Source organism: Pseudophryne corroboree, chromosome 2 (assembly GCF_028390025.1).
Source record: "Pseudophryne corroboree isolate aPseCor3 chromosome 2, aPseCor3.hap2, whole genome shotgun sequence".
Taxonomy (NCBI): Eukaryota; Metazoa; Chordata; class Amphibia; order Anura; family Myobatrachidae; genus Pseudophryne; species Pseudophryne corroboree.
Window position 1 is genome coordinate 463,499,946 of NC_086445.1, and position 11,623 is coordinate 463,511,568.

Genomic DNA, 11,623 nt, shown 5'->3' on the forward strand with positions numbered 1-11,623 from the left:
ACGTCTAGTAACTTGGAGTCCTCCAAGTCCCTAGTAGCCGCAGGCACCACAAGAGGTTGTTTCAGGTGAAAACGCTGACACCCCTTTATGAAGAAACTGGAGACGAGTCCCAGTTCTGTCCTGTTCAAATGGAAAATTTTAATATGGGCTTTTGTAAGACAAAGCCGCCCATTCTGACAATCGCCTGGCCGAGGCCAGGGCTAACAACATGGTCACTTCCCATGTGAGATATTTGTCAACAGCATGGTCACTTTCCATGTGAGATATTTCAAATCCACAGATTTGAGCGGTTCAAACCAATATGATTTTAAGAAATCCCAACACTATGTTGAGATCTCACGGTGCCCCTAGGGGCACAAAAAAGCTGTATATGCAATACATCCTTTACAATCTGGACTTCAGGAACTGAAGTCAATTCTTTCTGGAAGAAAATCTACAGGGCCGAAATTTAAATGTTAATGAACCCCAATTTGTGGTCCAAAACACTCCTGTTTTCAGGAAGTGTAGAAATCGACCTAGTTGAATTTCTGTCGTGGAGCCTTCCTGGCCTCACCCACGCAACATATTTTCACCACATGTGGTGATGACGTTGTGCGGTCACCTCCTTCCTGGCTTTGACCAGGGTAGGTATGACCTCTTATGGAATGCCTTTTCCCCTCAGGATCCGGCATTCAACCGCCATGCCGTCAAACGCAGCCGCGGTAAGTCTTGGAATAGACATGGTACTTGCTGAATCAAGTCCCTTCTTAGCTCCCCAGGCCCTTAGTCCTCTGTGAGCATTTCTTGAAGTTCCGGGTACCAAGTCCCTCTTGGCCAATCCGGAGCCACTAGTATAGTTCATACTCCTCTATGTCTTATAATTCTCAATACCCTGGTTATGAGAAACAGAGGAGGGAACACATACACAGACTGGTACACCCACGGTGTTACCAGAACATCCACAGCTATCGCCTGAAGGTCTCATGACCTGGCGGAATACCTGTCCCGTTTTTTGTTCGGGCGGGACGCCATCATGTCCACCTTTGGTCTTTGCCAACGGTCCACAATCATGTTGAAAAACTTCCCTATGAAGTTTCCACTCTCCCGGGTGGAGGTCATGCCTGCTGAGGAAGTCTGCTTCCCAGTCGTCCACTCCCGGAAAGAACACTGCTGACAGTGCTATCACATGATTTTCCGCCTAGCGAAAAATCCTTGCAGTTTTCACTGCCCTCCTGCTTCTTGTGCCGCCCTTCTGTTTACGTGGGCGACTGCCGTGATGTTATCCCACTGGATCAATACCGGCTGACCTTGAAGCAGAGGTCTAGCTAAGTTTAGAGCATTATAAAATTGCTCTAAGCTTATTTATGCGGAGAGAATTCTCCAGACTTAATCACACTTCCCTGGAAATTTTTTCCCTGTGTGACTGTTCCCCAGCCTCTCAGGCTGGCCTCCGTGGTCACCGGCATCCAATCCTGAATGCCGAATCTGCGGCCCTCTAGAAGATGAGCACTCTGTAATCACCACAGGAGAGACACCCTTTTCCTTGGATATAGGGTTATCCGCTGATGCATCTGAGGATGCGATCCGGACCATTTGTCCAGCAGATCCCACTGAAGAGTTCTTGCGGGAAATCTGCCGAATGGAATTGCTTCGTAATAAGCCACCATTTTTACCAGGACTCTTGTGCAATGATGCACTGACACTTTTCCTGGTTTTAGGAGGATCCCGATTAGCTCGGATAACTCCCTGGTTTTCTCCACTGGGAGAAACACGTTTTTCTGGACTGTGTCCAGAATCTTCCCTAGGAACAGTAGACGTGTCGTCGGAAAAAGCTGCGATTTTGGAATATTTAGAATCCACTCGTGCTGTCGTAGAACTACTTAAGATAGTGCTACTCCGACCTCCAACTGTTCTCTGGACCTTGCCCTTATCAGGAAAGCGTCCATGTTTCTTTTAAGAAAAATCATCATTCCGGCCATTACCTTGGTAAAGACCCGGGGCGCCGTGGACAATCCAAACGGCAGCGTCTGAACTGATAGTGACAGTTCTGTACCAGGAACCTGAAGTACCCTTGGTGAGAAGGGCAAATTTGGACCTGTAGGTAAACGTCCCTGATATCCAGTGACATCATATCGTCCCCTTCTTCCTGGTTCGCTATCACTGCTCCGAGTGACTCCATCTTGATTTGAACGCTTGTATGTAAGTGTTCAAATATTTCAGATCTCACCGAGCCGGTTGGCTTCAGTACCACAATATAGTGTGGAATACTACCCCCTTCCTTGTTGTAAGAAGGGTACTTTGATTATCACCTGCTGGGATTACAGCCTGTGAATTGTGTGAGGGGGAGACGTCTCGAATTTCCAATGTACACCTGGGATATTACATGTAGGATCCCGGAGTTCCCTTGCGAGTGTTGCTGAAACTCTTGAGATGACCCCCTACCGCACCTGAGTCCGCTTGTACGGCCCCAGCGTTATGCTGCGGACTTGGCAGAAGCCGTGAGGAGCTTCTGTTCCTGGGAATGAGCTGCTTGCTGCAGTCTCCTTCCCTTTCCTCTCCCCCTGGGCAGATATGACTGGCCTTCGCCCGCCTGCCCGTATGGGGACGAAAGGACTGAGACTGAAAAGACTGTGTCCTTTTCTGCCAATATGTGACTCGGGGTAACAAAAGGTGGATTTTTCAGCTGTTGCCATGGCCACCAGGTCCAATGGACCGCCCCTTTATACGGCAATACTTCCATATGCCGTCTGGAATCTGCCTCACCTGACCACTGTCGTGTCTTCGTCTGGCAGATATGTACATCACATTTACTCTTGATGCCAGAATGCAAATATGCCTCTGCGCATCACACATATATAGAAATGCATCCTTAAAATGCTCTATAGACAATAAAATCCTGTCCCTGTCAAGGGTATCAAAATTTTCAGTCAGGAAATCCGACCAAGCCCCCTCAGCGCTGCACATCCAGGCTGAGGCGATTGCTGGTCGTAGTATAACACCAGTATGTGTGTATATACTATTATGATATTTTCCAGCTTCCTATCAGCTGGCTCCTTGAGGGTGGCCGTATCTGGAAACGGTAACGCCATGTTTTTTATAAGCGTGTGAGCGCCTTGTCCACCCTAAGGTGTGTTTTCCAACTCGCCCTTACTACTGGCGGGAAAAAGGGTATACCGCCCATAACTTTCTGTCGGAGGAACCCCACGTATCATCACACACTTCATTTAATTTATCTGATTCAGGCAAAACTACAAGTAGTTTATTCCCACCCTACAAAATACCCTTATTTGTGGTACTTGTGGTATCAGAAATACGTAACACCTCCTTCATTGCCCTTAACATGTAACTTGTGGCCCTAAAGGAAAAATACGTTTGTTTCTTCACCGTCGACACTGGGGTCAGTGTCCGTGTCAGTGTCTGTCGACCGACTGAGGTAAATGGGCGTTTTTACAAGCCCCTGACGGTGTCTGAGACGCCTGGACCGATACTAATTTGTCCGCCGGCTGTCTCATGTCGTCAACCGGCTTGCAGCGTGTTGACATTATCACGTAATTCCATAAGTAAGCCATCCATTCTGGTGTCGACTCCCTAGAGAGTGACATCACCATTACAGGCAATTTTCTCCGTCTCCTCACCAACATTTTCCTCATACATGTCGACACACACGTACCGACCTACAGCACACACATACAGGGAATGCTCTGATAGAGGACAGGACCCACTAGCCCTTTGGGGAGACAGAGGGAGAGTTTGCCAGCACACACCAAAAGCGCCATAATGTATATAACAACCCTAGAAGGTGTTGTTTCTATATATGGGCTCTTAATATATAATTATATCGCCAATTTATGCCCCCCTTCTCTTTAACCCTGTTTCTGTAGTGCAGGGGAGAGTGGGAGCCTTCCTCACCAGCGGAGCTGGTCAGGAAAATGGCGCTGAGTGCTGAGGAGAATAAGCTCCGCCCCTTTCACGGCGGGCTTTTCTCCCGGTTATTAGGAAAACTGGCCTGGGTTAAATACATACATATAGCCTTAATGGCTATATGTGATGTATTTATTTGCCTCTAAGGTAATCTATATTGCTGCCCAGGGCGCCCCCAGCAGCGCCCTGCACCCTCCGTGACCGAGATCAGTGAGCCGTGTAGCAACAATGGCGCACAGCTGCAGTGCTGTGCGCTACCTTCATGAAGACAGAGGAGTCTTCTGCCGCCTGTTTCCGGACCTTCGTTCTGCCGTTCTTCAGCGTCTGTAAGGGGGATCGGCGGCGCGGCTCCGGGACGAACCTCAGGCTGACCTGTGTTCCGACTCCCTCTGGAGCTCAGTGTCCAGTAGCCTAAAACTTCAATCCTCCTGCACGCAGGTGAGTTGCAAGTCTCTCCCCTAAGTCCCTCGTTGCAGTGATCCTGTCGCCAGCAGGAATCACTGATTAGAAACCTAAAAAAAAACTTTTCTAAACAGCTCTTTAAGAGAGCCACCTAGATTGCACCCTCTCGGACGGGCACAAAAACCTAACTGAGGCTTGGAGGAGGGTCATAGGGGGAGGAGCCAGTACACACCATGTGACCTAAAAGCTTTTTTAGATGTGCCCTGTCTCCTGCGGAGCCCGCTATTCCCCATGGTCCTGACGGAGTCCCCAGCATCCACTAGGACGTTCGAGAAATGTTGGTGAGGAGGCGGAGCAAATTGCCTGTAATGGTGATGTCACTCTCTAGGGAGTCGACACCGGAATGGATGGCTTATTTATGGAATTACGTGATAATGTCAACACGCTGCAAGCCGGTTGACGACATGAGACGGCCGGCGAACAAATTAGTACCTGCCCAGGCGTCTCAAACACTGTCAGGGGCTGTAAAACGCCCATTTACCTCAGTCGGTCGACACAGACCCAGACACGGACACTGATTTCAGTGTCGACGGTGAAGAAACAAACGTATTTTCCTTTAGGGCCACACGTTAAGGGCAATGAAGGAGGTGTTACATATTTCTGATACTACAAGTACCACAAAAAAGGGTATTATGTGGGATGTGAAAAAACTACCTGTAGTTTTTCCTGAATCAGATAAATTAAATGAAGTGTGTGATGATGCGTGGGTTTCCCCCGATAAAAAATTATTGGCGGTATACCCTTTCCCGCCAGAAGTTAGGGCGCGTTGGGAAACACCCCTTAGGGTGGATAAGGCGCTCACATGCTTATCAGAACAAGTGGCGGTACCATCTACAGATAGGGCCGTACTTAAGGAGCCAGCTGATAGGAGGCTGGAAAATATCCTAAAAAGTATACACACACATGCTGGTGTTATACTGCGACCAGCGATCGCCTCAGCCTGGATGTGCAGAGCTGAGGTGGCTTGGTCGGATTCCCTGACTAAAAATATTGATACCCTTGACAGGGACAGTATTTTATTGACTATAGAGCATTTAAAGCAGGCCTGGCCAACCTGTGGCTCTCCAGATGTTGTGAAACTACACATCCCAGCATGCCCTGCCACAGTTTTAGCATTCCCTAATAGCAAAACTGTGGCAAAGCATGATGGGATTTGTAGTTTTACAACAGCTGGAGAGCCACAGGTTGGCCAGGCCTGATTTAAAGGATGCATTTCTATATATGCGAGATGCGCAGAGGGATATTTGCACTCTGGCATCAAGAGTAAATGCGATGTCCATATCTGCAAGAAGATGTTTATGGACACGACAGTGGTCAGGTGATGCAGATTCCAAACGGCACAAAGATGTATTGCCGTATAAAGGGGAGGAGTTATTTGGGGTCGGTCCATGGGACCTGGTGGTCACGGCAACTGATGGAAAATCCACCGTTTTTTACCCTAAGTCACATCTCTGCAGAAAAAGACACCGTCTTTTCAGCCTCAGTCCTTTCGTCCCTATAAGAGTCATATCTGCCCAGGGATAGAGGAAAGGGAAGAAGACTGCAGCAGGCAGCCCATTCCCAGGAACAGAAGCCCTCCAACGCTTCTACCAAGTTCTCAGCATGACGCTGGGACCGTACAGGACCCCTGGATCCTACAAGTAGTATCCAAGGGGTACAGATTGGAATGTCGAGACGTTTCCCCCTCGCAGGTTCCTGTAGTCTGCTGTACCAATGTCTCCCTCCGACAGGGAGGCAGTATTGAAAACAATTCACAAGCTGTATTCCCAGCAGGTGATAATCAAAGTACCCCTCCTACAACAAGGAAAGGGGTATTATTCCACACTATATGGTGGTACTGAAGCCAGAAGGCTAGGTGAGACCTATTCTAAATCTGAAATATTTGAACACTTACAAAAGTTCAAATCCAGATGGAGTCACTCAGAGCAGTGATAGCGAACCGGGAAGAAGGGGACTATATGGTGTCCCGGGACATCAGGGATGCTTACCTCCATGTCCCAAAAATTTGCCTTTCTCACCGAGGGTACCTCAGGTTCGTGGTACAGAACTGTCACTATCAGTTTCAGACGATGCCGTTGGATTGTCCAAGGCACCCCGGGTCCTTACCAAGGTAATGACCGAAATGAGGATTCGTCTTCAAAGAAAATGGACGACTTCCTGATAAGAACAAGGTCCAGAGAACAGTTGGAGGTCGGAGTAGCACTATCTCAAGTAGTTCTACGACAACACGGGTGGATTCTAAATATTCCAAAACCGCAGTTGTTCCGACGACACGTCTGCTGGTCCTAGGGATGATTCTGGACACAGTCCAGAAAAGGGTGTTTCTCCCAGAGGAGAAAGCCAGGGAGTTATCCGAGCTAATCGGGATCCTCCTAAAACCAGGAAAAGTGTCAGTGCATCATTGCACAAGAGTCCTGGTAAAAATGGTGGCTTATTACGAAGCGATTCCATTCGGCAGATTTCACGCAAGAACTCTTCAGTGGGATCTGCTGGACAAATGGTCCGGATCGCATCTTCAGATGCATCAGCGGATAACCCTATATCCAAGGACAAGGGTGTCTCTCCTGTGGTGATTACAGAGTGCTCATCTTCTAGAGGGCCGCAGATTCGGCATTCAGGATTGGGTGCTGGTGACCACGGAGGCCAGCCTGAGAGGCTGGAGAGCAGTCACACAGGGAAAAAATTTCCAGGGAGTGTGATCAAGTCTGGAGAATTCTCTCCACATAAATATACTGGAGCTAAGAGCAAATTTATAATGCTCTTAACTTAGCAAGACCTCTGCTTCAAGGTCAGCCGGTATTGATCCAGTGGGATAACATCACGGCAGTCGCCCACGTAAACAGAAAGGGCGGCACAAGAAGCAGGAGGGCAGTGGCAAAACTGCAAGGATTTTTCGCTAGGCGGAAAATCATGTGATAGCACTGTCAGCAGTGTTCATTCCGGGAGTGGACGACTGGGAAGCAGACTTCCTCAGCAGGCACGACCTCCACCCGGGAGAGTGGGAACTTCATCGGGAAGTTTTCCGCATGATTGTGAACCGTTGGGAAAGACCAAAGGTGGACATGATGGCATCCCGCCCGAACAAAAAACGGGACAGGTATTGCGCCAGGTCACGAGACCTTCAGGCGATAGCTGTGGATGTCCTGGTAACACCGCGGGTGTAACAGTCGGTGTATGTGTTCCCTCCTCTGCTTCTCATAACCAAGGTATTGAGAATTATAAGACGTAGAGGAGTAAGAACTATACTCGTGGCTCCGGATTGGCCAAGAGGGACTTGGTACCCGGAATTTCAAGAGATGCTCACAGAGGACTAATGGCCTCGGGAGCTAAGAAGGGACTTGCTTCAGCAAGTACCATGTCTGTTCCAAGACTTACCGCGGCTGCGTTTGACGGTATGGCGGTTGAACGCCGGATCCTAAGGGAAAAGGCATTCCGGAAGAGGTCATACCTACCCTGGTCAAAGCCAGGAAGGAGGTGACCGCACAACGTTATCACCACATGTGGTGAAAATATGTTGCGTGGGTGAGGCCAGGAAGGCCCCACGAAGAAATTTCAACTAGGTCGATTTCTGCACTTCCTGCAAACAGGAGTGTCTATGAGCCTCAAATTGGGGTCCATTAAGGTTCAAGTTTCGGCCCTGTAGATTTTCTTCCAGAAAGAATTGGCTTCAGTTCCTGAAGTCCAGACATTTGTCAAGGGAGTATTGCATATACAGCCCCTTTTGTGCCTCCAGTGGCACCGTGGGATCTCAACGTAGTGTTGGGATTCCTCAAATCATATTGGTTTGAACCGCTCAAATCTGTGGATTTGAAATATCTCACATGGAAAGTGACCATGCTGTTGGCCCTGGCCTCGGCCAGGCGAGTGTTAGAATTGGCGGCTTTGTCTTACAAAAGCCCATATTTGATTTTCCATTCGGACAGGGCAGAACTGCGGACTCGTCCCCAGTTTCTTCCTAAGGTGGTGTCAGCGTTTCACCTGAAACAACCTATTGTGGTGCCTGCGGCTACTAGGGACTTGGAGGACTCCAAGTTGCTAGACGTTGTCAGGGCCCTGAAAATATATATATATATATATATATATATATATATATATATATATATATATATATATATATAATTCCAGGACGGCTGGAGTCAGAAAGTCTGACTTGCTGTTTATATTGTATGCACCCAAAAAGCTGGGTGCTCCTGCTTCTAAGCAGACTATTGCTCGTTGGATTTGTAGTACAATTCAGCTTGCACATTCTGTGGCAGGCCTGCCACAGCCAAAATCTGTAAATGCCCATTCCACAAGGAAGGTGGGCTCATCTTGGGCGGCTGCCCGAGGGGTCTCGGCTTTACAACTTTGCCGAGCAGCTACGTGGTCAGGGGGGAACACGTTTGTAAAATTCTACAAATTTGATACCCTGGCTGAGGAGGACCTGGAGTTCTCTCATTCGGTGCTGCAGAGTCATCCGCACTCTCCCGCCCGTTTGGGAGCTTTGGTATAATCCCCATGGTCCTGACGGAGTCCCCAGCATCCACTAGGACGTTAGAGAAAATAAGATTTTACTTACCGATAAATCTATTTCTCATAGTCCGTAGTGGATGCTGGGCGCCCATCCCAAGTGCGGATTGTCTGCATTACTTGTACATAGTTATTGTTACAAAAATCGGGTTATTATTGTTGTGAGCCATCTTTTTTTAGAGGCTACTTCTTTGTTATCATACTGTTAACTGGGTTCAGATCACAAGTTGTACGGTGTGATTGGTGTGGCTGGTATGAGTCTTACCCGGGATTCAAGATCCTTCCTTATTGTGTACGCTCGTCCGGGCACAGTACCTAACTGAGGCTTGGAGGAGGGTCATAGGGGGAGGAGCCAGTACACACCATGTGATCCTAAAAGCTTGCTTTTGTGCCCTGTCTCCTGCGGAGCCGCTATTCCCCATGGTCCTGACGGAGTCCCCAGCATCCACTACGGACTATGAGAAATAGATTTATCGGTAAGTAAAATCTTATTATAACCCTTATGTAAGCAATAACTATATACAAGTCTTGCAGAATTTAGTCCGCACTCGGATGGGCGCCCAGCATCCTCTACGGACTAGGAGAAAAAGATTTACCGGTAGGTTTAAAATCTTATTTTCTCTTATGTCCTAGAGGATGCTGGGGACTCCGTAAGGACCTTGGGGATTATACCAAAGCTCCAGACTGGGCGGGAGAGTGCGGATGACTCTGCAGCACCGATTGAGCAAACATGAGGTCCTCCTCAGCCAAGGTATCAAACTTGTAGAATTTAGCAAAAGTGTTTGAACCCGACCAAGTAGCCGCTCGGCAAAGTTGCAATGCCGAGACACCACAGGCAGCCGCCCAAGAAGAGCCCACCTTCCTAGTGGAATGGGCCTTTACCGAATTAGGTACCGGCAATCCAGCCGTAGAATGAGCCTGCTGAATCGTGTTACTGATCCAGCGGGCAATAGTCTGCTTAGAAGCAGGGGCGCCAATCTTGTTGGCAGCATACAGGACAAACAGTGCCTCTGTTTTCCTAACTCGAGCCGTCCTGGCTACATAAACTTTTAAGGCCCTGACTACATTAAGAGACTTGGAATCCTCCAAGTCCCCCGTAGCCACAAGCACCACAATAGGTTGGTTCATATGAAACGATGAAACCACCTTAGGCAGAAATTGAGGACGAGTCCTCAACTCTGCTCTATCCACATGGAAAATCAGGTAGGGGCTTTTGTCTGGACTTCTGGGAAAGAAGCCAATTCCTTCTGAAAGAATATAGATAGGGCCGAAATCTGTATCTTAATGGAGCCTAACTTCAGGCCCATATCCACTCCTGACTGTAGAAAGTGGAGAAAACGGCCCAGGTGGAAATCTTCCGTAGGAGCATTCTTGGCTTCACACCAAGAAACCTACTTCCTCCAGATACGGTGATAATGTTTCGCCGTCACCTCCTTCCTAGCCCTTATCAGAGTAGGGATGACTTCCTCCGGAATACCTTTCCCAGCTAGGATTTTGTGTTCAACTGCCATGCCGTCAAACGTAACCGCGGTAAGTCTTGGAACACGCAGGGCCCCTGCTGCAACAGGTCCTTCCTGAGAGGAAGAGGCCATGGATCTTCTGTGAGCATCTCCTGAAGATCTGAATACCAGGCCCTTCGAGGCCAATCTGGAACAATGAGTATTGTCTGCACTCTTTTTCTTCTTATGATTCTCAATATTTTGGAGATGAGAGGAAGAGGAGGGAATACATAGACTGACTGAAACACCCATGGTGTCACCAGGGCGTCTACCGTTACTGCCTGAGGGTCCCTTGACCTGGCACAATACCTCCAAAGCTTCTTGTTGAGGCGTGACGCCATCATGTCTATTTGAGGAAGTCCCCAAAGACTTGTTATCTCTGCAAAAACTTCTTGATGAAGTCCCCACTCTCCTGGATGAGCGTGTCTGCTGAGGAAGTCTGCTTCCCAGTTGTCCACTCCCGGAATGAAGACTGCTGACAGAGCGCTTACGTGATTTTCCGCCCAGCGCAGAATCCTTGTGGCTTCCGCCATTGCCACTCTGCTCCTTGTCCCGCCTTGGCGGTTTACATGAGCCACGGCTGTGACGTTGTCTGATTAAATGAGAACCGGTAGGTCACGAAGAAGATTCTCCGCTTGTCGTAGGCCGTTGTATATGGCCCTTAATTCCAGTATGTTGATGTGTAGACAAGCCTCCTGGCTTGACCATGTTCCCTGAAAATGTCTTCCTTGTGTGACTGCTCCCCATCCTCGGAGGCTCGCGTCCGTGGTCACCAGAACCCAGTCTTGAATGCCGAACCTGCGACCCTCTAGAAGGTGAGCACTCTGCAGCCACCACAGGAGAGACACCCTGGCCCTGGGGGACAGGCTTATTTTCTGATGAATTTGAAGATGGGACCCAGACCACTTGTCCAGAAGGTCCCACTGAAATGTCCTCGCATGAAACTCTGCCGAAGGGGATGGCCTCGTAGGTCGCCACCATTTTTCCCAGTACACGAGTGCATTGATGGACCGACACCCTTTTCGGTCTTAACAGGTCTCTGACCAAGGGGGTAATTCCAAGTTGATCGCAGCAGGAATATTTTTAGCAGTTGGGCAAAACCATGTGCCTCCCCAGATATAACATTTGCAGAGAGCGTTAGATTTGGGTGTGTTATATTGTTTCTGTGCAGGGTAAATACTGGCTGCTTTATTTTTACACTGCAATTTAGATTGCAGATTGAACACACCCCACTCAAATCTCTCTCTCTCTGC